General features: G+C 45.9%; 1 long non-coding RNA gene across 2 annotated transcripts in view; it reads left to right on the forward strand.

Annotated features, from left to right (window-relative positions):
• Nucleotides 1-24,352, forward strand: part of LOC114861547 (uncharacterized) — a 147,182-nt gene that overhangs the window by 75,671 nt on the left and 47,159 nt on the right. The gene's annotated exons all lie outside the window — the stretch shown is intronic.

Here is a 24,352-nt window from a genome sequence, read left to right on the forward strand (position 1 = left end):
TACTTGAGCCAGTTCAGCAGCACCGTGACTCCCACTCGGCACTGACTCACGTCGGACACCTTTAACTAACATCCTTTTTTTTTAACTCCTGCTGTCAACTGTCCTTTCTTGTTTCCCTTCTTTCATCCATTATTCACAACTGTGTATCTGTGCGTGTCTGTGTGCGTGTCCCAGCTGTGGTCCTGACCCAAGCTTTCATTTAGACAAGACACGGAGCAGACCAGAGGTGGAGGTGGCATGTGCTTCTCTCTAATAGGGACGTGCTATTGATTAACATCAATAGTCCGGTCCACGGGGGCAGAGACCTGTCTGTCATCCGTCTGCTGCTCTGCATTGGGTGTCGAACAATAACGTAAGCCACTTCTGATGTAACGCTGTGTTTCTTTGATTACATATTTGCTCCTCCACTAATCAGCGCAATTTCTATTTCTATTTATGGAACAATCTTAACACAAATGATTGATTCTAATAAGACATTTTGATCTGCACACAAGCACGAACGATTAATTCACATCTGATTAAACTTTAACGATGCCCATGGGGAAGTGAACTGTTGCTATTTGCCAATAGCGAAGCGGAATGCGATCTAATTAGAATGGAGCGAACAAGTCAGACTTGTAAAACACAAATGTATATAAATGTGAGTAATTAAAGTCTGCTGCTGTTTGTCTTTAATAGTAATTGTTCTGGCAGCAGCTTTTAGAAATCATTTTGATCTATAAAGTGGCGGTGACGGCCTGTGATCACTTTTAATCAGTCATCCCCAAATGGTGCAGGAATCGTGTGTTGGCATGAAGGTCTTCTACTGCGTCTAAGCTGCTACGAGCGCCACTAAAACCAGGCAGAAAATAGATTATTCGGCAGTCTGTCATCTGTCTGTCACTCATTCCTGCAGTCAATACATTCATCAATCTGTCATTCTGTGTACACACGCGCTTACGCCACGTCCACCATTTCGCTGTATTATTCCCACACTGCCTCCCCTGTCAGGCCCAATCCAGGAGCTAATGCATGTGACTAATGAGCGCTAATGCTTATCCACTGATACAACAAATGGCATCAGATAGCTGCAGTATTCTAATAGCAGGATGTGATTAAACGCATGAGCGGCTCTCAGAGCCTCCGTCACTTCTCCGTTCTCCGTCTTCCTGTTGGCGAGAGGGGGCGTGGCGGAGCGAGCGCTTCCATTTTGTTCCGTTTTATTACCTCCCGTCCACCGCTTCGAGCGCCGGCGACGCTCCACGGAGGGGAAAACGCCGCTCGACTGCTGCCGGCGGGAGGATTTTGGTAAAAGTTGAAAAATAAACCCTTTGCTGCGAGTGAGGCGTGTGTTTGGCGTCGCTGAGAAACAGAGTGTGGTGAAGAGTGGGGGAGAGAGAGAGAGAGAGAGAGAGAGTAATTGAAATAGGAGAAAGCTCCAGTACATCAGCAAAGCCCACGTCCACCAGCAGCTCCGGCGCCGTGGGTGGGAGAGTGCTACGCGTGTGTTTGTGTGTCAGCGCCGAGGCCACGCGCCCCGGCTGTTCCGGCGCCAGAGCTGGATTGACAGCGGAGGTAGGGGTGCACTCGGTGCTCCGCCAGGCAGCATGCACACAGACGGGTGCGCACTCAGTCACACACAGGCCGGCTCTCTATAACTCGTGGCAAGTGCTTGTGTGTGACAGGTTGTTGGGGAAACATTTTCTGGGTTAGGTTTATGCACTTTGATAAGGTCAGACTAGTAAAAGACCTCCGGTGTGGAGTGTGGCCTGGATTCTTTTAGCCTCTAGGTCAGAGCGGAAACCCGCCACAGCTCCACTGAGCCAATGTAGAAACTGCCCAGCGCTGGAATTTCAGTCCAGACCTGACTCGACCCAGTTCACTGAAGCCCAAGGCCCGGCAAGGGGCCTAGGGCAGCATTCTCTTTAGTTTGACCCAGCCTAAATCCAAAACTGTGAGGTCACAACTCTGTTTGGAGCCTCTCGTACGCACAGTTATTTAGGAGACCCGGTTTACGTCCACACTGGTGTCCTGGGCCCAGTTCCTCAGTACTGGGTTAATTAATTTAAACAATCCTCTTTATTATAGTTTAGTTGATAACACGCTGTTTGATTATTAACATAAATTAAAACCTTCATCTGTATTTTATTGACTATTGAGTGTTCGTGGCTGCAGGCACGAAAATGAAACGGGGCCATTTACTCATTTATTACCGTGCCCCGACTGTGTTGGCCCTGACCCCAGGTCAACTATTATTCAAGCTTAATTGAAAGCGCTGATGCTGACTGTAGTAATGGCATCAGCAAGTTGAAAGGCACCATAAACACATCAATAAGAAAGCGATTGTTTGCTTTTGAGGTCTATGCCACAGAACATCAGTCTGAGGCCCGCAGATGCTTTCTCTGCAGGGAAGCACTGAAGCCTGGCAGAGCCGAGACCTATCAGTCATGGTGATCATATGCCAGCTGAGTGTTTATAATCGCCCGCTTCATCTCCATGCCTGTCAGGTCTTCCCTGGCCCTGATCACAGGATCCCTGCTATGGGGGTGAGGCCCAGAGGCCGAGCTTAAAGACCAAAATCCTTTACAGGACCCGGTAATTAGCCCGCGCAGTTCTGCAGCCATGCTCCTCGCTTTGATCTGCATACTGATCAATGGCGAGATCACAGTGGCTTGATAACTCGCCTCTACCCGATCGCGCGCGTGTGTGCGTGCGTGCGTGCGTGCGTGCGTGCGTGTGTGTGCGTGTGCGTGCGTGCGTGCGTGCGTGCGTGTGTGTGTGTGTGTGTGTGCGTGTGTGTGTGTGTGTGTGTGTGTGAGATACACATCCAGCGCTTGTGTGCCTTCCCCTCCTGGACTTGCTGTTTTTGTATTCATTTCCTATTTGACGTTAAAACGTTCAGGGCCCTGGTGAAGGAAACCAAATGGGCAAATGAATTTCAGATTTCCCCCGTGAAATCCCTCCCCACCTCTGCTGCAGCTGTCAGCAGAAACATTATATTGGTTTCCATAGTCGATAATCATCTTAGTGGACGAATGAATGCACATAATGGCCGTGTCCTATAGGTAATTCACTGTATTCTCTACAGGAGGTGCATGTTGATGTACAGGCGCTTCACTGGTACAAGAGGTTCATACAGTTGGGAGTGAAATAAAAACTAGGGATTCTTACATTTTAATGGTGCTGAACAAGCGCTTCTTTTGAAACCAGGCATGACAGACTTCCCTATATTCTCCCATTAGCCCTTAAATCTAAATACTCTTTAAACACATAATATGAGCAGTAAATACCCACCTCTTAAAGTGAATGCACGGCTGGCAGCCCGCCGCCCACACCTCGGCCTGCTACAGTCCATGTGACAGCCGCCAGATGCAGATATGTGTTTATTTAAGTGCTTGGAGCACGTCAATAGTCTCTTAATGTCGGCCTCCTGATCTGCTGTTTGAGCAAACACAAACTGTCGACTCTGTCAGGGGAGATAAGATGAACACAGAGAACACCGAGCGCTCCCCGTGATTGACTGACATTTTAGAGAAAGTACAGTGTGTGTGTGTGTGTGTGTGTCTGTGTGTGCGTGCATGTGTGTGTGAGTGTGTGTGTGTGTGTGTGCGTGCGTGTGTGTGTGCGTGTGTGTGTGTGCGCGTGCGTGCGTGTGTGTGTGTGTGCATTTGGAGAGAGTAAAAGTGATGTTGAAGAGGAGGGGAGGGAACATGTGGAAGGAGCGACAGATGAAAGTGTTCTTTCTCCACATTTGAGCGAGTGTCCTCCAACAGTCTCCTCGTCTGCTCCCCTCTTCCATCCTCTCCTTCTCTCCTTCCCTTCTGATTTTCTTTTTTTTTTTTAAATTTTCTTTTCTTTTATCTGTCTTCTTCTCACTCCCTTTGATGTAATTACTTGCTCTTGTTTCATTTTTGCTAATCGTATGCTTCTACTTCTTCTGTTTGAATAGTGATCATTTCTATTCTATACCTTTTAACTCATTTTGTTTCCTTTTGCTCATCTTCTTCCACCTTCCCTCTTTCCTTCCCTTTTCCTTTTTATCTCCTCCTTCCTCCGTCCTCCTCCTTTCCTCTCCTTTTCTCCATTTCTGCCTCTCCTCTCTACTGTAGCAGTCATTACTGCGAGCCGTGTTAATGTTGAGGCCTATATGAAACTCTTGTGAGAGGAGATGAGATGGGACCAGCAAGGCGGTGAGAACAGACTATCCGACACATTGCGCTTAAGATGCTTGGGATCAAAAAAATAGCGTCTAGTGCAGATCAGCTCATGGAGAGAACCCTCCCCCTCCAGACACCATTCTCCATCAGGTTTGCCTCCGACTCCCTACTGCACAGCATCCCTGTATATACATCATTGATGTGCTGTACAGCCATGCAGAGGTCAGGGCTGGAGACTGACCCTTTACCTCATTAAAAAAAGCTGTCACCAGAGAGAAGAAAGTGACAGAAAGTCACAGCCATTTTCTGTGAGCTTGTTATGTCTAAGTGCAACATAGCTCATTGGTGTTTAGGGCTAAGGAGGCGGAGGAGGCCAGCGGCAGCCTGCAGCATGCACAGACGTAATTGGCATCAGAATGTGAGCGCATGCGGTGTACCTGAAGCCTCCGTTCTCCGCCAAAATTAACTTAATTAGATTTAATTCTGAAAATGACACCAGTAGCCGACTTTTCTTCCGCATGTCACAGGCAATTTTCGGCGTAGTGACTAAGAAGAAGGGCTTGTCTCGTTTGAAAGTATGCTAGCGCTCTCGCTGAGCGCCGGAGACTAATTGCTAGCTCATGGCAGCTCTCGACTTGGTTCAGCTCTGAATGCCTGGTAATTTCAGCTTGTCATCGCCATTCAGGTAACGCTGGGTCTCTTCATCCCTGTCTCAAGGCCTCCCTGCCTCTGTAGCTTTATCTTCCCTTCTTTTTCATTATTCATAGCTATCACAGGAAATGTAATTACAATTTCTTTGCATTCACTTTCTATTTGTCAGACAAACAATGCATAGGCGCACACACATGGCCCGCTGAGCCCTGGGTAGACTAATCATGGCTCGCTTGCTGTAGCCTGATGAGGTGTGTGTTCCTCGCGTGGGCGGGTGCATGCGTGCGGTTCAGACTATGCAGTTAAAGTGTGGATGTGTGTTTTTTCCTGCTTGGGCAAATGTGCATGCAATTTCCTGCCACCTAGTTGACAGGAAGCGGAACAGTTGTTGAAATGGAGACACTTTTTGATGCGGATGTCTAACTGTAGATTAGATGCTGCTGCCTGTTCGGCGTGGCGCTGTCATTCCCTTATTGTCAGCAGCCCTGCTTCTTTCTTCCTGATTTTCACGACATTTTTTTACTTTATTTTTTGCCTTACTGCTGCTATCACTCCATTCGGCTGCATACCTGTTTCAGCTAATGAGTGGTGTTTAGACGAAGGGAGAACTTTCTTTTTATCCCGTTCGTTGTCTCCGTGTCTCCTCCAACACTGTTTTGGGAGGGATCCAACAAGCTCTTGTGCCTTTGGTTTGTCTGCCACCAGTATTCTCCAGTTTAATGATCCACTCTGGGACCGCGGCTTCTAAAAGTGCTAAAAAACATTAGTGGAGCTGCAGGGCCCCCGGGCCTGTCGCCGTCTGATTGTACCCAAGCTCGAGTGTGTCATCTGAGACTTAGTGGTGTCAGGTGAGCGGCATCAGCTCCTGTAACGGTGGTGTTAGATTAGCAATCACATAAGGCGGCCGTGTAACCGAGGGGGAAAATGGAACGGAGGAAATAGAGGCTGATGGAAGGAGACAGACGGGTTTGATGAAGCTGCTTTTGTCAAATACAAACTAATTATTGCTGCATTTTGGATTCTGCATAGATTAACCAGTGGTTGCACATTATCACATTAAAATAAGTAATTGTCCATCATATATAGTCAACAGCTTTAAGATGCTTTGAGTCTTCATAGACGTACAGTGTGGTTGCTTTACTTTCACACTAAAAGCCCAATCAGGTGCTACTGGGTGTAATCACGCTCCTGCTTTTGTGGAGCATCGCTACCTCACGTCATGCGTCATACTGTTTTGTTTAACTCTTACGTGTATCTGTCCGAGCCGACGACGTGTCAAACTGACTCAGTGGATGATTCACGTCTGTCTAGCTGCAGCCACCTGTTGATTCCTCCTACCTCCAGCACGTCTTGCAAAGTACAATCCACATCCCAGGAATCAGAGGACTTTAAATACAGTGAATTAAAACAGAGGCAGATGAAACAGTGCTTTGGGAGCATGTACTGTATTATGGCAGGCTGTTAAATTTTGTGTGTTTACTTGTCAGTTAAGGCAATAAACGCTCTGTGCATAATGTAATGAGTGTCCATGGACTGTAAATATTGGGGCGTAAAGATAGCAGACATTAGCTTGTCATTCTGTGACAGAGCAGACAGCTGTACTTTAGAATGAGCGCTAATGTGTGAAAGAACAGACTGCCCTCCCCCCGGAGGACTATTTTCAATGGATCTGCTAAGTTCCTGAGAAGTGTGGAGAGAGTGTGTGTGCGTGCGTGTGTGTATATGCACTTACAGACGGGGCCTAGTGGATGTGTGAGGCAGTGTGGGTTGTGTAGGTGGAACCTTCTGGAGTGTTGGAGGAAAACCCATAGGAGGCGATGATGTGACTGTGCAACAGGCAGGATTATTCATCCTCTAATAATTTTAGTCATCCTTCTTCTCTGCCTTGATACAGTACATTATATTAATCATTAATATGTTGTCTTTTCATCCCTTTTCTCTGTTCTTGAGCTCCATCTATTTGTCTGCTACACTTCTTTCGTTTCCTCCTGCGTGTGATTATTGTATAATTCTTGTTAAACAACAGAAAACAGAGTCGTTTAGCTGATGACAGGAGGCCGCGAACAGTTAGAAGCAGTTATTAACAATGGAAGTCGTGGCTGGAGGGCGAGCCCAGAGCAAAGCCACCTGTCTCCATCAAAAGCCCTTATTCCCTGGCAGACCCACGTTGTCAGCCTCGGCGCTGTAAAATCGCACGTAAGTCATCTTTCGTCGGTTCAGTCCTCACCTTGACACACTCGGATTTGCTTTGAGCTAAATGCAGCCTAATGCGTGTGGATAAAGTATATAAGTTCTGAGTGCAGGCGTAAATATCACGACTGTATCCCCGCGGGGTCACGGCCTCCTCCACCTCGTCTGCTCGGCAACGTGTCCGCGTGTGGCTGCTAAACAGTCACTTTTTCCAGGTCTCCTGCCATTCCTTTGTCTTCTCCCCGCTCTGCTGCCGTGGTGTGTGCGTCTGTGTCGGCCCATGTGTGTGTGTGCATGTTTTACAGTGGCAGGCAGGCAGGCAGGCACACAGCGCGCAGGCAGATGTCTGACAATATTCTGACGTTCAGTCCTGCTGTCTGCCTATGAATCAAGGATAGTCCGCGCTCACACACACATGCACACGCGCCGGCGCCTGTTCCCAGTCCCAACGGGCCTAATTGGCCCAGCCTGCTTAATACAGCACAATTATTCAGCACTTCTGACAAAAAATATTCTATATGTGTGTGTGCACGCAGCAAAGCTTCCCAGTGACACTTAAAGAAGTCCCTCGAGAGCTTCATGTCGACTCATGCTTTGACACATCTGTCGCTAGCTGAGGAAGGAATACCTTTCTGGCTTCCACACGAGTCCAGAACATTTCTCTCTCTCTCTCTCTCTCTCTCTCTCTCTCTCTCTCTCTCTCGCTCTCACTCACTCACTCACTCACACACACACCGCAGTGTACTAAAAGAGGGAAAACAGAAAAAGATGGGGTAAAAGTTTTTTTTTCAACACCTATCACAAGCTCCCACTGCACAGCCGTGATTATGTTTTCCACAGATGACTTATCAAAAATAATTCTCCGCTCTCTCCCTTTCTCTTTCAGCCTTTGAATTGATTGCTTTGCCTTCCCTCGGTAACAAACTAAATCCAGTGTGCTTGGCTCAGTGCCAGGCTACTGGAGCAGCGACCCCCCGCTAAAAGGAAATCAGGGCTGTGGCACTGGCGTGCCCCCCCCCCCTTCCTACCCGTGCCACGCCAGCTCCCCTCCGTCGCCTTCCGTCCCTCCACCTCAATCATCTCCAATCAGCCGCCCAGCACTATGGAGTGATAATTCCCTTTCCTGTGGCGATTCGTTGCATTCATCATCATCACTGTGTTATGTATGTATGTATGTTAATAATGGCCTAAACGGCACCGGGCGTGATTTGTGATTTCTGCCACGCTGCCCACAGTCTGAAGGTCTCAAGCCTTCAACAGTGCTATAAAATACCATATGAACGGCCATGTTAGTTTTTAGTGGTGGTAGCTGATGGGGAGTAATCAACAGGAGAGTAACAGACTGCTGCTTGGGCCGCTCTCCACTGTTCACCAGGCATATAAAGCTCCGCTCTGGCCTCATAACCATCATAATGTCTCATACAGTTTTACTGGAGCTGGTGCTTTTTAAAGTGAGATGAGTAGATACTGTATGTCGAGTAGCGATCTAATGTTAGCTTCGCTGTTCTTGTTAGCGTGTTGCTGTTGGTCTGTGGGGACAGTGACGAGTGACATACAGTAAAAGAATGTAGGTTTCTTCCTCTTAGAATATGGTGTATACATGGCGCATATGCATGTGCGAGTGAATTGCAGCGTCCTGGCAAACACAGAGATGCACAGCAGCATTTAGTGGAGGAGGAAAACCTCAGTGTTGTCACAGACTCTAAGTACCTGCTATATGCAGCTGCTCGCTTTAAAACTGAACTTGAAAGTTTCTCCCCCTCATGTTTGCTCCTCCATCTGCTTGGCTTGCAAAATGCTTTGGGATTTTCTCCTCTATTTCCCCCCTCGATACCTCAGATTTATTTTCCTTCGCTCGCTCCCTTTTTCTCCTTGCGTGTCGTTATGTTTTCTGTCTTAAAGCGAGCACGCCAAGTCAAGCAATACGCCGTGTTTGAATGTGTTCTGACACCTTGTCTTCACAGAGCCTGATTTCCCAGGGGGAAATGGGCGTTTGGCATGTTTACATTTTGTTCCCATCTCTGTGTCGCATCAGGAACCCTCGCTCCACCTTCCCTTTTCCCACAATGCTGCACAGCAGACGCTCGCAGAGGGAGCGCGATGCTGACCCGTCTGTTGCACCTAATACAGAAGGAAAATACGAAGCCGGAATCGCCGTGGGAGACGACAGAACCCCCGGCTCGCCCACTGGGCTGTTCAGGCCGTGCCACGTGTGTCTAGGCATGTGGAGCAACGGGCCTTCGCTCGCGATGGATGCTCCTGTTGTTTAAAGGTGTCACGTGAAGATACGAGGAGTGAAAGCTTAAAAACCTTAAAGCGTTTGTCTCCTGGGCCCACTTCAGCTTCTCCTCAGGTTAAACTGAACGGGAAGGCAGACGTCAAACATCAGTTGCATCCCTGCTTTGGGTTGTGATGTCAGTCAGGGAGGCGAGACGCTGACAAGAATAACAGGCAGTTTTGGACAAAAGTGTGTTCACCTGCTCTTGACACTTTTTCTCCTCACTCTGGTTAATTTTTGCCCATTTTAACAAGACAATTGCAGTATGTTCTTAAATAAACCTTGTCTTTCTTTATAGAAAGGATTCAGAATGTTACTCACGGCTGAGTACCATTAGCAGTGGTGCTGGAAGTTTGTTCGTTCAGTGTTGTTCTCTGCCTGGCTTTTGCTCCCATTCTGATGTGCCCTGTCTTTCTTTCATATTTTATTCCTGTCCCGATTCCTTTCATGACAGGTACATGACTATGGCTGGCTTTGACCTGGTACCATTTACTGTATATCGGTGTGGAGGTGAATTCCAACTCCACGGCTCACCCACAGCGAGCGTGCTGCATGTATGGGGCGTGTGTGCAATAGAAGCGCTGAAGCGAAGCGCTGAAGAGGTGGGCTGTCAGTCAGCGGGGTTGTACCTCTGCATGGGCCGCCCGCTGGCCCAGCAGCTGGGCTACTGTATCACACAGCACAGCTCCCATCGTGGGGGAGGTAGAACAAAAGTGTGTGCAGAGATTCACCAAATCTAATTAGACCAGAAGGCCAAGTTCCCTCCGTTCTCAACTACAGCGACCAGTTACCAGGAGGGTGCAGGAGCAATTGATGTGGCCTGAAATGAGTTATGAGGACATTAAATTAGTCATTTCATACATGTAGAACACTGACAACTTCATAATTAGCCTCTTCTCTAGGCTTCCTTTCGTCGCCCCCACCAGCAGTAAAACTCTCTCCTCCGTCCTTTCATACTGTGGGTGTGCACCAGTGACAGCGTGAGGCCTGGGATTTCAGTAAAGGCCAATATAATGACACGGTTTGTTGACAAACCAAGCATCACCCTCTTCTTCAGGTCGCCCCTCTTTCTCCCACCAGCACAAACGCGCGTTCCCCCTCTCATTAGCCTTTATTCCTGGGGATTTATTTCATTCCTCCTCCTGCCTCCTTCCCTCTCTTTGTCACCCCCTCTAATTTGAAGTGCAATAGTTTCCCTCTGGCATGAAAATATTGCGTCATTCATCATGTCTCTCTAATTCGTCTTAGATATCCTCCACCCCTCCACCTCCAAACACCGGCCCCCCCTCCTCCTCCAATCACCCACCGCCCCGCTCCACCACTTAGCTGTGATATTGCCCAGAGTCAATGAATACAAGGCGAGTCATATCCATCCGTGCAGTGATTTCTGATACATTTGAACACATACAGTTCAGTAATGTGCTATCACTCTCCCTGCTTCTCACTTTTTCTTTTTTTTTTCCTCTCACTCACACACATACTTCCACCTACTGTCTGTTCTGGCCAGTGTCTGGCCGGTCTCATTCCAAAGTGATGGGTGTGGGCCATTTTTGCAGCTCAGTGCTCAGCGCTAAGCTGTTTGCTGCGGTGACTGGCCAGTGGTGTATTGGATAAATTGAACCGACTGCTGATTAGATGGCTGCGTATCGATAAGGCCGCTGCTGGAATTTCATTCTCGGCTTTCTGCGTCTGAGAGTCGAAATGTAGCCGTAGGCTCGCTGTCGAGTCGGTTTGCTGAGAAAATATTGTAGATGATTGTTGAGATGGGGCCTCGCCATCTCCACACAAAGTTTCAAGAGCCCTCCTGTCTGCTCGCACTCGCACACTTCTCCACACCCATAGTTTGTAATTGCCCTGATTAATCCCTTTAGACTCGTTAATCCTGTCAGTCGTGTCATCTCCATTTGCTCGTGTAGACTAAGTGACAGTAAAATGAAAGTGAAATAAATTGTCTTCAAGCCTTTTCTTTGTAAATGGTTTTTTTTAGCGTAGAAATGTAGAATTTCAAGTTTGAAGCAATTCATTCAAAGCTTTCATATTTATCATTTTCAATGTGAGAGTCAGGTGAGAGCTCAAACATTTAGTAAGTGGATCCTGACAAGAGTGGACTTTCAGTCATTTAGGTGTAATTCTCATCTAAAATTGTGGACAGGTCTCCGCCCTTGACAAGCTCTTATTTAAAGAGCCATGGAATACACATCATATGACAAATAATGTGGCAGTATTTGAAATTTGCACAAAAGCAAAAGCGGTGTCTAAGAAATTGCATGTTTTTATGGCGCATTGAGAGATTTTATATGTTATCTGAAATCGGCCTATTCAGTGGCGTTTATATCGATGCTGGTCCGTCTCTGTCCACAGTGTGGTGGGGTGTTGTGCCATTCACAGCTCTTCCTATCATTAGCCATGACAGAATAAATCTGTATTGAGCGGCGCCTGCGCCTCGCTCTTATTAAATTGTGTGTGTGCTACACGGCTGCAGCAGGCTGTCTGTGATACTGCTGACAGCAGCAGTTTAGAAGCCTGAACTCACCATTGTGACTGCATGCTGTTATTATTGCCGTCGCCATTCAACTCCATCGAGTTTTTTTACCCCCCCATTGTCTGACTTTGGACGAGCTCCCTGCCTGTTGCAGTAAATACTTATTAACTGCACCTACATGCATTTGTGACGCATGAACCGTGAGGTGCAATCAGAGCAGAAATCACTGTATGTTTTCCCCTGTCTCTCCCGTTGCTTGTCTCACCTTCCACTTATCTCACTTGTGGCTTTATGTTAATCAGGCGGCGAAAACATTTTTGGTGGCGACATCGTCATCAGATTTTCCTCCAGGCCGAGGACATAAAGAAAGTAGACGGGCACCTTTATCCTTTCAAGGCTGCTGTTTGCAGCTGCTTTGAGCTGTGTTTTACCCTATGGCCAGACACCAGAACAGCTGACATGGAAAAAGTAGCTGCAATGAAAGCTCTGCCTTTGTCCATGGCAAAAAGTGACACACACACTGCACAACTAGCGCCCAAACCACCCAGCGTGTGTCCTTGTCTGTTCCCTGTCTGCGCGACAGAAAATAAGTCTCCGTACGAGCAGGTGGCAGAGGTCTGTCCTAGGACTGTGGACATACAAATGGCTTGCTTAATAGGATCTTATGGAAAATCTGTCAAATAGCTTCAGCGTTTGGTCTGAGGTTGTTGCAATATATTACTGGTGCTGTATATGTTATAGTGTATGGAGCCTTTTTAGAGGATGGATATAAAAGCCTGTCTGTCGTATAATGGCATATGTTAGTCTAATCATGACAAGTAGTAACACTGATGGAGTCTAGTGCCTCGGCTGTGTGGGAGAGTGACACCGTTAGCTTGGTGCAGCTATTTCAGGGCCCTTCCATGCTAAACCATCAGCACCCACACAGAAGAGTGCCAGCACTCGCGTACAAAAGCAAAAAGTGTTGAACTCCATTAATACACAGATTCATGAGCGGCTTCCTGTGCAGCTCCGTGATGCTCAGTACACAGCAAAGATGTGAGCAGCACCTTCTGTTTCATAGCAGAATCTGATGTGAATGTTTTTTTTTTTATCTTTGTAACAATCTCACCTCTGAGATTTGTGCGTTCTCTTAGTATATACAGTAAAAGGCTATAAACAATATGAAGACACAAACAGACTTAAATTAATTGCTCTTTGTAATCCAACCTCTCGCGTCGCTCCTGTCTTTCTATCTCGCCCACTCGCCCCCTTACATCGCCGCTGGTCTCACTCCAGTGCATCAATGGAAACGTGACGCCTCTGACAGGAATACTTGTAATTATCCTCCCACACTCGTCTCTCTTGAAGGTAATTGGACGGCAAGTCCCTTTTCGCCGCGCTAGCCACCGCCCACGCGTGATCCGTCAAACCCCCCCACCCCACCCCACCCTCCCCTCGGCACCGAGGCCCCACTTCTCACCTAATGCTGCAACAGGTACCTCCCACCTGGGAACCTGCACGAATCACGGCTCGCATTAAATGCAGCTTGGACGAGCTGACAGGTGGGACGCACACACCGGCGGCACGCACATTTAGATACACAGCGGAGTCTGGCAGTGACGCACATTCAGTTACAAAGGTGAAGAATTCTTATCTCTGCCAGTTTGTCTCTTTCAAAGGCGGTGAATGCTGAGGAACACTAAAACGTCTTTTAGGCTTTGTCTCATTTCTCCTCCTTTATCACTTAGTCACACTTTCACTACATTTTGTATAAATGCACTTTTTGTGTGTGCACACTTATTATATTATATTTTGTATTGCTAATTCTTCATAGGTTTATAGCAAGAGGCCCATGACTCAACTTTCAGACTTCTCAAAGGGTTTTCTTTGGCTTTTTGATCATTCTATATTGTTGTAAGGTTTACACAGTTTGTTTTTTATGGGAATCCCTAACAATGCTCTTTAATAACCAGGTTATAGTGTAGCTGACAGCCAGCACCAGCCACACAACATGTAGAGAAATGATTAATTACGGACTTATACGACATGTGTTTATTACTTCCTTCTACATGGAGCTACCAACTGTGGAAAGATTGGTATGTATTTCTACAGTTTATTTGCTCAGCAAAACAACACAATTAAGTCTATACGTACGCATAGGAAAAAGTTCATTGGGATCCAAATCCAAATATATAATTCTGAACATGCAACAGCTCTCTCTTTTTTCAAACAGTGGAAAAATATTTTTCCAAAGCAGCATCAAATTCATTGTTGGCCTAATGAACACATTTATTTGCACAACTAGTAGCTAGGACGGCGTGTTAATTAAAGGCTTTGCAAATCTCTTGAACTTATTACCTAGCATCCTGCTAATGAGCAAAATGATGCCAAGTGAAAAGAAACGAAAGTTGTAGAGAAAACACACTTTATCTGGAAGGAGTCTGAAATGGCTTATAGCTCTTTCACTGCTTCACCTTTACAGGGAACTAAGTCTTTTTTCTTCTTGCTGCCCATATCTGCTGTAATGGCAAGTAATTTAAGGGAAATTAACATTTTGACATGCTTCTCAGGGGTTGTGGAAAAGTGGGGAGCAGAGGATAAGAAAAAGATGAGGAGGAGGGAGTTCGGGAAGAGACGAGAAAGAGGACAAATGAGTATTTAATTCACTATGGCTGAATCTTTGAGTCCAAGGGTTAAGTGCGGTTGAGTTAAACTGTCATCTACAGCCCCATTGGCAGAGAAGCCTTTACTGTAAGTGTGTAATGGATTTTAAAGCCAGCAGGGAGGGCCAAGGCAGATGGTGCGCACACAGAAGACATCATGACCACGGAACACGGAGTGGAGATAATTAAAAAAATAGATAATCAAGTTTGATTATTGTCCAGATCAGCTTAAGAACATGTTGAGTAGACTCTGAGATGTCCACCGTTAGTCATACCAAGCACATGTCATCGTCCCCAGCCAAGTGTTGCGTTAGCATGTGCCAGCTGAGTTTTATGAGTGTAGACCCCATATGGAAATGTGCAGCCATAAAGAATACCAGAATATTGGGATGTCTGTGTCTTTCCACTTTATTTTCAGAATTTCTGTAGCCCATTTGTGCAAAGTTGTGGTCTCCTAAAAAAAAAAAAAACAGACTTACACTGTATGCGTCATGAGTCAGAAAATATGTCTTTGCTTTGTTAGCGCAGTAAACATGGACAGGGAATGTGAGAACTGACAAGCAACTACAGCTGGATACTCAGCATTTTTTTCTACTTCACTTTATTTCGCCACAGTGGGGCCTCACTAAGTCTTTTTGTGCTTCTAGGCCTCATTGTTTGGCCTAGCACGCACTTGACACAATGCATGAATCAGCAAAGTCAAAATGTGTAGTTGGTTAAAAAATATTGGTGTATTAAACAGTTAGAATGACAATCATGTTTTAAACTTAAACATGTATATTATATTTATATCTAATCAATAGGAACCTAATGGTAGAACTGTTCTTTAGAGTATCACCATAAATTAGGTTAAAAAAAAATACCCAGCAATTAAGCTTTATAGAATTTCCGTCTTTCTCCTTCCCCTTTCCCTTCCTCTTCTCTCGTTCTCTTTGTCTCTTACTTTGTATCCCCAGCAGGGCCGTGTGGATTAGCACTGAAACCTAATGAAATGTAATTACCGCCTTTGTCGATAAGAATCGATCGGCTCGGATCTCTCAGACCCCTTCACGGAGAGGGTCCTGGAGGGGCCGGCGTTGGGCCCATGGCAGCGACCACGCCGCGACCCCCCCCCCTCCCCATCGACCAGGCTTTATTTCCTGTCTGGTTGCCATGAGCAATGGGAGATAGCATTGACAGGGCGGTATGAAGTGGAGTCAGATCTGTTGGATGGTTCCCTCAGCATGGGCTCGCGTGGGGGAATGAGATTCCTTATCAAAACATCCGGATTAGAGAAAGCGGGAAAAAACGTCAATTTCTACATCGGGTGTGAGAAGCTCAGGCGCGCGTGTGTGTGTGTGTGTGTGTGTGTGTGTGTGTGTGTGTGTGTGTGTGTGTGTGTAAAACACGCGGTAAAAGTCTGTTTAACTCATGTGAATCAGCATTAATATTACAAACATTTCTCATCTTAATCTGTTTCTGTATTCGTTTTTATTTCTAATTATGATTCCTGTTTCAATTTAATTTGTGTTTTCAGTTTGCTAGTTTGAGATAAGTCTCAGAATTGCAGTTACTCACAGTGAGGGCCACAAGAATGTCTTTTTAAAACTGGAGCTATTTTATGAAACCTGTGAGAAATGAGGTGAGTGAAACTAATTATGTAGATTAGTAATTAGCAATAAAAGCTCACTGCCAAGTATTGATTGGAAGTTTGTTATTATTTGTTTGACTGCTTGTTTTGGAATGTTACAATCCACCGCTTACTGTGAATATTGTTTTAAATGTCAGTGATGTACTAGTAAGGCTGGTGTGTTGTCTTCATTCCTGGCTGTAATAATCATAGTGGCAGAGAGTGGTTTGTTACAGTAGGAGGAACTTGGACGGCACAGTTCACAGGGCTTTTTCTTTGTTGTACAGTTTGGGTTCAATTTAAAGAAAATCCGAATGAAGCAACAAATCCAGAAATTGGACACAAGATCACGTTACAATACAGGGTCATGAATGTAAGGAAAGTAGTTTTAAATCCATCTTAAACCTCTGGAGATCATATTTTTAGTGATGTTTCCTCCCATCTGGTCGTTTAACCAACAGAAATAGTTAGAATTTAGATCTTTCTGTTTCTAGATGACTCTTTTGACGCCGTGACGCCATCAGACTCCAAGGATTTAAACAGATGCCTGGTGACTTTATGGCCACCATCAGGCCAAAACCCGCCTGCATACAGTAAACTGCAGCTGTCCAGTCATTAGAACTGAATGTGGGATTAAATATGGAGGAGATTTCAGTTTGTGGTTTAGACCCGCGCTCCACTGTGTTGTTCTTTGTTCTGTGGGAAACTATTTCTGTGTGGTAAATGGCAGCAAACATGCTAGAGGTGCAGAGACAGAGTCGTATCTCTCCCACACACTCACACAAACATTACTGTAGTGGTATGGGGAAGGGGCCAAGTGTGTGGGAGAGACGGAGGGAAGGATCGATATGGCAGCGAAAGAGTGCTGTAAACCATGAAAGAAGACAAAAGCCTCCTGTTTTCCCACAGTGCACCAGACTTTGTTAGCCTGGGAGCTACAGATCTACCACCAACACGCTCTCACACTCTCACACATACAGAAACACTTGCATACAATCATCCAGCTCAAGTAGAGTAATGAAGAAAAAAATAGCTGCGCCCAGGAAATATCAATAAAGGCACACTTTAGCTGAGGAACAGTTTATACTCCACTTCTGCAGACCAGCATCTAGAGTATGGGGAACTGAGCTTTAGTTTCTATTTATGTCTTATGTCATGCTTCACCTTGTGACTCAAACCACCGTTTTAAATGTGTACCCAATGTTGTAGCGATTGTAACTTCGTACAAGTACATACATTGCTACAGTGCTACATTGTTTTTGGTATTATCTTAAAATGCATATGCAAAAACACTGGTCTGTCCATTGTACTGATCATTTTGTGGAGTAGAAAGAAACTCCACGAGGTTGCAAAGGGAGTGGAAGCAAACACGAGCAGCCACGAGTTCAAAGAGGTAAACGTCGCCGAGGACTGCGTGCGTGCGTGTTTGTGCTGTTGTCTCAGTGCTCTGCTGCTGAAACTCACATGCAAAAAAAGTGCAAAAGCATCGGTGGCTCATAAAGCAGTCCGTGGCGCAGCGTGTGTTTGTTTAACCATACACTGTGTCACAGCGGTTAACACACAGATTGGGTTTATTTAACAAGCGTCTACGCAGAAAAAAGCCGAACCGTACTAATAATAACTCAAACAAATGCCCTTCAACTGTATGAGAGCAGTGGGAATACTATTAATACCTATGTAAATAGTGGACTATTTTCAGCAGGTTGCTGTGCTGCTCAGAGGGTTGGGGGGTGTTTGTTGGTAAGTAATTATAATTTAGCTGCTGAGAAAGGAGGTTTTGGAATGACTCGGATGAAAAATGAAGTTCTGTTGTTGTTTGTGCTCAAAATTAGCCAGAAAAACATGTTTTAGTTTCTGCAAGTTCTGGCCTGACGCACATTAATTGAAAACATGTATTGGTTAAGATTCTGGCTTATTTCTGACCTTTATTTAAATCCCCTGAGCAGCCTGCAAAAAAGGCCAAACTATCTAGTGGTCAAGTGGCCATTTGCGTTTAAACTAATTTAATTTCTTTGCTCTGATTCAGAGGGCTCATTTTGTTGTTTCAGCACAGGCCGCAAAACTTTCCGCAGACAAATATTCCTTACGAGAGGAAGCGATGGATCCCAACAACGCGAGCGTGACACGGCAGCGTGTTAACTTCACGCGTGAGTGTGGTGGTACCAGCAGCTGGGTGATGGTGGTGGTGGTGGAGGGAGGGGGGGGGGGGGTTAAAAGCAGAGCAATTAAGAGAAGCCTCCCACTTGCCCTGCGGTTACCACAGCAACAGCCAGGTGGATGTCCTGCTGGTTGGAGGAAGTTAAAGTGCTGCGGGCCTTCTTTTTCCGCCACCTGACTTAATCCCCGCCGTTCCTCGGTTCCTTTCGCCGCTGCGCCGCCGTTCTGCCGTTTGCGGGCTCGTGAGGCCCGTGCCCGGCGCCATCCGCAGACTTCTCCGCCTCCTGGTTTTATTTGTTTCACCTTCCCTTTTTCCCCTCTTCCTGCCAACAGCTGCCTGCCACTCTTCCTTCCTTCCTCTCCCACCACTCTCCCCCGTTCCCTCCTCCGTCTGTCAGTTTCGCTTTCATTTCTCACCCCCAGAGCGCGTGGATTCCTGCAGAGGAGTGGCATTTAGAGAATCTCGCTCTCCTATTGCTGTCACACCACTGGGGTTAGAGAAAATCAATCCCACTAATTAGATCTGTGCACCACTGTTATTTTGTCTCCATGTGTGTGTATGTGTGTGTTCTGTATGTCCTGTAATCTATATTTAATGTTAGGAAGCAGAGCTTTAAAGAGCGCCACAGCTGGCCTGTTTGCTAATTAATGACATTTTCCCCTTTAATTACCATTCAATGGAGCCTGTGCTCTACTGCTCTGTCTTTGTTTTGGCTTTTCTTTGCTCGGCTCTCTTCCTCTCTGTCATCTCACCCGCTCCCTCACAGTTTTTGAAATCTGCTCCCACCTTGTTTTTAGTTATCTTCCTTGACAGCGAAGAGCCTCGCCTTTACCCGTGTGTTAAGCTCACCTGTTACTGCACTTTTAGGGAACCAGTGAACCCAGCACAATTAAGCCAAGCCTGAAGTGACGTTTAAATGGTTTTAACTGCGGTGTTTTCATGGACCTGCCTTAATCACATTGTCCATTTGGACATGAAAAACTGAATGGCCTGGAATAATTGATGTATCAATTAAAATAAAATGCAACAAAGTGCAATGGAAAGAGATTTGAGATACGTGACACATGTGGCTGATTTATCATCCTAATAACTCCTTATATTCCCATAATCAGAGCTGATGGAAATGCGCATTAATTTGAATTTTCTTTTGCAGATTTTATGCTAATTTTATTAAAATAGGCGGTTCAGTTGGAATGAAAGCTGACTAGACAGAGACACCAAATCCACGATAGCAGTTCTGTGAGGACGTATTTTACCCGGTGCTTTAATTATGCAAACATCACCAGGCTCATGTGCTCAGAGTAATAATAGTAACATGCTGGTGTTTAGCAGGTACTTATTTAGTCATTTGCACTTCATTCAATGCCATGTCTGTTTTGTCTGGACCCCACGGCAGTGGACTCACAGGTCATGACCGCATCTTTATGTGGAACACCAGGAGTGGGCAACTTTGGTTAGATTCGGTGTTTGGTCCATGACTATTGTCACTCTGGCTTCAGGAACATGTTATTGATTTCCTTTCAAAAGAAAAGATCGTTCAGACCTTCCCGTGCTACCAGAGGCCCAGATGTTTGAGGACATGTTAGACCAAGACAGATTAGATACTGCAAAAGAACACCACGTACGCGTTGCACCAACTTTTCCAGGGAAAATGTGAACACAAGCACAGTAATGCTATAAAGAACTCCAAGACACATTTACAGTAGAAGGCAGGAATTTACTAATCGAGGATGAAATGGTAATAAAATGATTGGAGTTAATTACATGATAAAAAAAGCTCACATACGCCAAATTCATCTTGACTGTCCAGCAAACATTTAGATTAACCATGTTGCTAAAGGTATTTTAATTAAAATATTGTGCTGTGGCAGGTATAGTTTTCATCAGCAGCAGCATCATTGGCGGCAAAGTAACCTCAGCCACAGCTGGAGCTGGAGCTGCAGTAATGCACCATTTAAAAATAAAGAGGTGTTGATTTACAGTAACTAGCTTCCACATTGTCTTAGTCTGGAGTCCGATGACCAACCACTGAGACAAAGGAGACTCATGAAGCTTCAAACTGACTTCAGGGATAAAGTAGCGCCATCTTTCAACTCGACATTTCAGTACATTCCTTCTCCCGCTTTCCATCTGGTTGTGCTCTTTGCAGCTAAGATCTCAGACTGACTGTCCCCCCAGGGGAGGCAGAGCGAGAGCCCAGTCTCCCCCCTCCTCCCTTCCTCCCTTCCACTACCCTCTACCTCTTCCTTTCTATGATATGGTCATCTTCACTACCTGTCACATACCTGTCTTTCTCCCGTGCAGCACTTCTGGCTCTGTTCAACTGTCAAATTAATTTCTCTGTGAAGCTGAAGTGTCTGATAACGCTGAAATGTTAGAAAGGGGCGCTTTCATTGATTTGTTTAATATTTCATTCATTTTCGTACGGATGTATTTGTCTCCCACAGAATTTATTAGATTACTGCTACGTTAACTTAAATAAATGTCATAATGTTCACAAAATGTGTTTTCGATATTGTGAATTTAGTTTCATGAGCTTGTTACTGGCATTGCAATGCACTCTGGGTAATGGTATCATCAGTAATGGGTAGAAATTGAAAGTTGACCTTTTAGGATTCATATACGTATAAAAAAAGAATCAGGGTCAAAAGCTTTAGTTGTTCCTTTGAGTGGAACTAAACTAATGTGGTTTTCTATTTCTCCACATTAACCACTAAGTCGGATATACTGCAATAGTCGGAAGTGAAATAAAATGAACTTGGAGCAGGATGCAGAATTGGCTCCGACTCAAACTTGGAGTTGAATTGGACTTTGGTGACTCATAAACATCTCTGCTGGAAGGGACCGGGTGTCAGCTGGAGGTGAAGTTAGCAATGAGTGTTGCTTTGCCTGTTTTTGATCCGTAATGAGGATTAAAACCTCCCAGATCAAAGTTACACAGCCGAAAACATGTTGGCTGCCCACACCTCTGACAGAATGCTTTGACATGGCTGACAAAGTGCCCGTTGCTAAGAAACAAAGTGAGAAAATAGCATGGTACAAACAGAAAACCTACAGATTAGGCTGAGATTCAGAACATGCAGGCGTTCAGACCCTTAAGTTGTAACCGTTTAGTTGTTTTTCTGTTCATCTCCAATCTGTTCGGTTTCTGATTTAGACGCTGCGTGTGAGACAAAAACCTCAGGTTCGTTAGGAGGGGCTTCATTCAGTCTGTTCGTTTTTGCCCTTTAAATGATCCGATTGTGATTTTCTTTTAATGAGCGGGCAGATTCCCGAAGCGCGGAGAAGCAGGACGACGTGCCACACGGAGAACGTGTGTTACAGCACGTGGGCGGTACAAACGCTTTGCCATCGGATCTGCTCGTCCGGCGCACAACTTCTCCTAACCTCCGCTGACTGATTCAGCTTTATTTCTCAGACTCCAGGACCTCTTGAGTGCAAGGACTCTGAGAGTACAAGAATTGAAATGCACCAGTTAGCTAATTCAGTTTCTTTCCCTGCAGATGCCCCGCTGCCAGTCGGCTGAATCAAATCTCACCCTCCAGTCATTCATTCAGGGTTGTGGGATGTGGGCTGTCTGTGCTGCGTCTCCAGCACTGGCTGTTCCTTTTTTGCCTTTATTTACGCTGTGTCTGTGAATATCCCCTTGTATCCCATAGCAGCAGATGACATATCACATCCCTCTCAAGCTTTTGTCAGGCAGCTAAATCCCGTCCCCATTGCTTTGACGGGCCAACAGTGAAATAGGAAACCTTAACTCACTCCCCCAGAGCCCAGGCAGACACCGGCCTGGCCCCACAGCTTCCGATCAATTCCACTTCCTCTGAATATCAGTAAATCAAGCAGCAGCAAGATCCCTCCCCTGGTCCGTTGACACAGACTAATTCTGCCGGTTTCCTCGATAGTGATCTCGCTAAGACCCCCAGTGAATGGTAGAGGGAGACAGAGAGAGAGGAAGAACTAGAGTTATATAAAAAGCAAGCCAACAGGTCTATGGAGCAGGGATTAGTGGGTAAAGTGGATTAGGAAGAGGTATTCTGATATTCCGCCCAGGCTGCCGACAAGGTCTTTAGAAAAGCAGAGAAACATCTGCTGGAGCTTAGTGAGGCAATGAAAACACTGGAAATCAGAATGGCTAGAAGACACGCGCTTCTACACTGGGAGATTTAAAACAACGGAGCCATGGCACGGGACCGAGGCAGTGGAACATGACAAAACCTTCACACTTATATATTAATATACATGCAGCAGCACCTTGGGGTGCTGGTGTTCTTGGCTGGGCCTCTGTGTGAGGGTATTTTCGTAGCTGGAGTGTGTCTTCCAATGAGAGCGATTGCGCCAGCCCGACCAGACAGATCCCGGCATATTAGACTTTACTGTAGATCCTGATTGAAGCCTTTGTGTTTTATAAGAGATGGGATGTGGTCTGTATTGTTCCTTTTGTTGTCTGTTCCCCCACCTTTATTTACAGCTGCATGGCAGCACTGACATAATGAGGACATGCGTTTCAGATGAGATGAAATGAGGTAATACAAGGCTGCTGTCAGCATCGTTTTCTGGACAACTTCTAAAAACAGCCGGCGCTGCTTCCTTAACTGGGCCATTAACTTAAAAGGGGAGCCTTCAGATTCCTGCTTTGACTGAGCAAACAGTCCAGCAGGACGGTAATGCGCAGCTGAGTGTGATGCTGCTTTGATGGGACAGGCGAAAGCGATGCACGGCTGAGTGGAGGTATCAAGCAGAGATGAGAAATTTAGCGTGGGAAAGAATGGGGTGACGGGACTTTAGTCTGCTATTTTTACTTTTGTCAGCCAGTACAAGTGAAAATAATGGCTTCAACAGCAGTGATGTCATTCATTAGCGCTAACAGATTCATTCATTTGGTCTAATTATGCAGTATCGGAATATCAGATTGAAAAATTATCAAGAGGGCTGCATCTAATGAGTATTTTCATGATCAATTATACACACGATGATATCATTGAATGTGTGTTTATCGTCAACAATCAGTCCCTAACCCAAAGACGCTACAGTATGTTTTACTTTATATTAAATTAAATAATATAACACTGAGTTTATCAGCATCCAAATGCAGTGTAGCTGCTTCTTTCTGAATTATGTGCATTTACAAGCTGTGTTTAGTTTGTTGTTTTACTACAGCTCAGTTACCAGCACGTGGAGTGTGTCTAAACTTTGAACACCACCATGGAAACAGATGAAGGTCATGTGACACAACCAGCGACTGGATCCTGGGGTGAGGCTGAACTTTTGAATCCATGGATTGATCCGTAACCACTTAGTGTGAATGACTTAATTATTCTTAATGAACCAGCCCGTGATATGGATACTTGAGTAAGTGCTGCTCGGTGGGAGGATCAGACAGAGACGAGGCCAGACTTCAGTCACCTTTGAGTATTTCTGCGTCGAAACGTTTGTGGGTAACATTGAAACCGGAGAGCTGCTTTTCTATTCCTGCTGATATGAGTATGAATTGATTTTCAGGCATCGTGCGACTGTTTTGCTGTTGCATTAATGTCTTAGCGTGCTTAGAACCCAGGGGCAGATGTGGAGGCTCACCCCACTGCGTGTGTGTGTGTGTGTGTGTGTGTGTGTGTGTGTGTGTGTGTGTGTGTGTGTGTGTGTGTGTGTGTGTGGACAGTGAAGTGTGTCTTTCGTACACGTATGTCTCCAAAGCGACTGTAAGTCCAGTCAAGGTGTAGTGTGTGAAATATTGATGCCAAGCGGCACCTGACCAGTCCCAGGGGAGTGCCGTTTAAAGGTCGTGGCTCTAACAGCATGCTCCGGGGAGCTGCACTATATCGCTGGCGTTCCTCCCCCCAGGGCCGCGCTGTATTTTCCTTCTTTTCTTCCTGGCCTCTGTGGACTCACAGCAGCAGTAAATGCACCCTATATTTCTCCTTTATTATTTAATTTTGAGCCATGAGACATTGGCTGCCAGATCTGCAGGCTGCCGCGCAGCCCCGTCCGTGTATCTAACACAGTGGCAGCATGTTGTGTTGACACCAGAGGAAAGCCAAATAGACTGCCGAGGCTTTTCTGATGCACGTTTCCGTCTCCGCTGCCAGAGAAGAATGGTGTTTGGAGGCGAGTGTGGGCAGACGTATGAAGCGGGTTATTTTTAGCCGCCACCGGAGCGCGGCGCGGTCCAAAGGGCACGCTGCATGTTGTTTGTGTTTATTTCT

The sequence above is a fragment of the Betta splendens genome, chromosome 9 (genome assembly GCF_900634795.4).
Source record: "Betta splendens chromosome 9, fBetSpl5.4, whole genome shotgun sequence".
Classification (NCBI taxonomy): Eukaryota; Metazoa; Chordata; class Actinopteri; order Anabantiformes; family Osphronemidae; genus Betta; species Betta splendens.